The sequence below is a fragment of the Balaenoptera ricei genome, chromosome 3 (genome assembly GCF_028023285.1).
Source record: "Balaenoptera ricei isolate mBalRic1 chromosome 3, mBalRic1.hap2, whole genome shotgun sequence".
Classification (NCBI taxonomy): Eukaryota; Metazoa; Chordata; class Mammalia; order Artiodactyla; family Balaenopteridae; genus Balaenoptera; species Balaenoptera ricei.
The window spans coordinates 171251323-171256003 of NC_082641.1; positions in this window are offsets into that span (position 1 = coordinate 171251323).

Below are 4681 nucleotides of genomic sequence, written 5' to 3' on the forward strand. Positions count from 1 at the left end.
CTGAGCCAAAATTTAAACATGTGACTTGTGAATTTATGAGCCAGTAGGATAAAACTAGAATCACAGCTTAACAGTTATTGACATGCCTTTATTGAACAGAATAACATGGAAAATCCAAGAATGTTGTGAGAGCTGTGCTTACAGCTGTATGAGAAACAACAGAGTACCTGCTACATGTGGGCTTTTCACACACAATCCACAAAGGATTACCCTTCACCTTGTAACACATGGAAGTGAGGCCCAGAGGGGTTAAGTCATTTGTCCAGGATCACACAGCTACTGAAGTCTGCCTCCAAGCCCATTTCCCCCCATATTACTCAGAAACCACTCCCAACAAAGAATTTCCTTCAATCACAGTTGATGGGTATGAGTTTCTCCTAAAACAACTGCCCACATCCTTTTAATTCATAATCCTTTCGTTCAGTGATTTACTGAGCACCAAAATATATCGCTGAGATATATAAAGGTGCTTGTGAATAGTTTATCTCTGAAAAGATACACAGGAAGCCGGACACAGCAGTTGCCTCTGGAGAGGATATATGCACTTTTTTCAAAACTGGCATATTGTGCATATTGTGCCAAGTACAGGAAACAGATACGTAAGCCTCCTACCCTCAGAGCACTCAGCTTAATTTATGGATGTGTGACTAAGGAGCACACAAGTGCTGTGTTGGAGGCGGGGCAGAAAATGCTAAAGGAAGTACAGGGTAATAATTATTCAAGCGGCAGATGGGAATGTTTTGGCTTGCATTTTCAATTCAGAGTATTTTATTTGCACATTTTGTATTATATATGCTTGTTTAACTATCAGGACCCAAGAGGCAGGTATTAGCCCTATTTTACAGAGGGAAATGGCAACAGAGAAAGTCAGGCTTGGTCCATGGAACACGCCTGGAACCCAAGTGTCTGACTCCAAGCCCAGGGCCCTTGCCCTGCAAAGCAGCCTCAATAAAGTGAGTGGTTTTGTTTTTCCTCACGTTTGTCATACACTCCGAAGAGGAGCTGGTGCAATCAAAGGGGATCCTTTCAATTCACTTGCCTCGGCCACACTGCTAAAGTAAGACCCTGAAGGAGCCCTGATGTCCAGATGACCCAAGTCGCTTTGCAGTTGCCTGCTGTGGTTCCAGCAGGGCCTCAAGAGGCTCTGCTGGGGATGGTGTCACTGCCTTATAAGTCAGGCAGGGCCAGGTTTAAGGATGGCCTCATTGCTCAGATACCAGAGCCCGAACCCCTCCTCAGGGGATGTCTGCTCCCAGACACCACGACTCCTTTCTCTCCCCAGGGCAGCTCCTTTGTGACCAGAGGTTCGTTTGGTGACACATGATCAGGCCCAAGGAATGCCCATGTCTAGGACAGGACAGGACCTTCTTCTCTGTTCCCACATGACATTCCTCCTGCCATGGCTTCAGCTAGTTGATCACATGGGGTTCAGTTACTGCAGATGAGGTGACAGTCACACCAAGCTTTGCTTTACTGAGACCATAGGTCTAGATGGGCCTAGATTTCCTCAGTCAACCCCCTACTTTTTTTAGTAACAACTTTTATAGTCTATATATTTTTATAGTCTATATATTTTTTAAGTTAGAAAAAAATTATTAAAGCCAAAAAATTATCTATACTATACAGATGTCAAAAAGAATGGGATAAAGAACAACTTCCAAAATATATCGCTGAGATATATAAAGGTGCTTGTGAATAGTTTATTTCTGAAAAAATACACAGGAAGCTGGACACAGCAGTTGCCTCTGGAGAGGATATATGCACTTTTTTCAAAACTGGCATATTGTGCATATTACTTTGTAAACTGCTTTAAAAAAATATGCTAGAAACATTTCCCTTGTTACTAAATATTATCCCTTGATTCTGTGTCTGTGTACATGGTATTATAAGATGTGCTACAATTAACCAACCCCTATTGCTGCACATTAAATACTATTTTTTTTATAACTATATTTTTCTTCCCTCTGTTTGTCAAGTGCTATTTAAATTTATTATTATTATTATTATTTTTTATGGCTGTGTTGGGTCTTCGTTTCCGTGCGAGGGCTTTTCTCTAGTTGTGGCAAGTGGGGGCCACTCTTCATCGCGGTGCGCGGGCCTCTCACTGTCGTGGCCTCTCTTGTTGCGGAGCACAGGCTCCAGACGCGCAGGCTCAGTAACTGTGGCTCAGGGGCCCAGCTGCTCCGCGGCATGTGGGATCTTCCCAGACCAGGGCTCAAACCCGTGTCCCCTGCATTGGCAGGCAGATTCTCAACCACTGCGCCACCAGGGAAGCCCCTAAATACTATTTTAATGGGATAAGTTTGCAGCACACAATGTTGCACATGCTTCTGATCTAGGATAAATTCCTCACAGCACATTTGCAGGACCAAAGTGGGTATGCGTGTGGGTTTTAAATTCTTTCCTTTTTGCTTGTTAGGTGGGCCCCTCAGCAAGTTCATCTCACCAAGGGGTGTGCATTTTACTTGCTTACTTAACAGTTTTGTTCCCAGGTCCTTGGAGACCATGTCGGTCTGCAGGAGCCTCTACTTCTAGCAACTCTCTCTACTGCTTTCTCCTGACCAACGGATTCTGATTTGGCCCACTGAAAGGAGCCTGGGGGAGGCCTTGTGATGCTTACATATCCAGTCTCAAACGGCATTTTAAACACTATGAGATGAATGTATGATAGCAGTAGTCATGGGTGTACAACCTTTCTGGTGGACAGTTGAGCAACGTCAGCATTAAAAGTGCAAACCCTTTGACCAAAAGATCTCTGTATACACTAAAACTTTTAATAGTGGTTTAAAAGTGGAACCAACTCAAGAGACTCCATAGAGTCTGGCTTCAAAAAATTATAGTAAATCCACATTGTCCTATGCAGTCATTAAAAATGACCAGATAGATTTGTAACGTGTTTTGGTTCACAGATCCCGTTAAGAATCTGATAAGTGCCGTGTATCTTCAACTCACAAAAATGAGTGCTATCTCTGAAATCTATCCATGGTGGATCACAAGTTAAAGCTTCTTGATATAGTTCTTTACTGGCATGGAAAAATCACACTATCCAGATTACTGAGCATTATACTAAACAGAACATTCCCTCTGCCTGGAATGTTCACACAGCTGGTTCTGGAGTGGGATCTCAGTGCAAACCTCACCACCCAAGGGCCTTCTCAGATAACCCTATCAGTGTAGGCACCACCCTCCTCCCTTATCATGGTCTTAGCACCCTTCTGTTTTCCTCAATAACACCTTTGAGATGATATATTTGTTTACTGATCTATGGGTCTCTGCCTACCCAGACCGTGGGCTCATGAGAGCAAGAGCTTAGGTCTGACTTGTTCATTGTTTCATCCACAAGCAACATCCAACCTGCCTTTTTGTGAACCAAGAATGGTCTTTACAGGTGAACATTTGCAATCAATTGATGACAGGAGAGACTGACTTGGAATACCCAGAAAAGCATTCCATTCTTCTCATTAGACCTAAATTATTTAAATTGTACTCAATTGGTATATTTTAAATTCCACCAATAAAAAGTGTTCTGGACATTTTTCTCTTTGGTTATATAAGCACTACATAATAGCCTCGATTTTGGCTCTTGGCCAGAAGAGCCTAAAATATTTGCTATCTGGCCCTTTATAGAAAAAGTTTGCCAGCCTCTGGTCCAAGGCAATATCTGGCGTACAGGAGACAATCCATAAGCGTCAGAAGTTACGTAGCAACAAAAAAGAAATGTATCTAAAACACACAGGTATACATTTTCATAAAATAGAGAGGTATAGCCAACTAAAGTGTTGATGTTAACAGCAATCTCGAGAGAGAGTCACATTATGGGGCAAGTCCACAGTCTACATTTCCCTAATGTTTGCTGCTGCTTGTTAATTTTCCCCACAATTAGCATGCGTTAACTTTACCATCATCGTTTTGGATGCAACGTAAATGCATCTTGCAGGATGGCGCCCTGCCCTCTGGACGCGCAGTGTAGAAGGCCCAGCACCCGGAGGTCCTGGGCGCTCACTCCTTCCCCGCTGCTTGAACGATTTGCACAGAAGCCACGCGAGACCCAAAGAGGCGCACTCAGTCTGAGGCCGGCGGGGGTGAGGGTGGGGTCCGCTCGCCCTAAAATCTTCCTTATCAAAGCGTTGGATCGAGAGAAAGAAACCAAGCGGGAGGCTCTTTTGAACCTCAATAAGCTCAGTTCCATCCCCGCCAAGCCCGTAGCCTCCTGGTTCTGCTTCTACCTCGGGCGAGCCCGGGAGCATATGACGGGCGTCGCGGCCCAGAAGCCGCCCAGACGCACCTCACCTCGTATTTTCCTTACTTACCGCCGCCCCGCGAGGAGGAAACAGGCCCTGACCAGGGCAGGAACACCCCAGGACCCCTAGTCCCGCGGAGAACGCGGCCGGCCAAGCCTTCGGGTTGCAACGCTGAGCTGAGAAAACGCCCCGGCCGCGGCTAACGACCGTCCCCTCAGTTCCAGCAGTTCCTGGGCCCACTCCGCACATGCGCGGGAAAGCCCTTGCGCGTGCACTTCGCTAGCCCCTCCTGCGCGTCCGGCCTCGCGCGGCTTCTTCCCGCCCGCCTGTGCCCTCACTTCCGGGGTCTCCCGGCGACGGCCGTAAGTGGCGGGCGGAAGCAGCCCGCGAGGCCAGCCGTAAAAGGCTCCCTCGCGCCACTTCCGGCCGGCTTCCGCAGA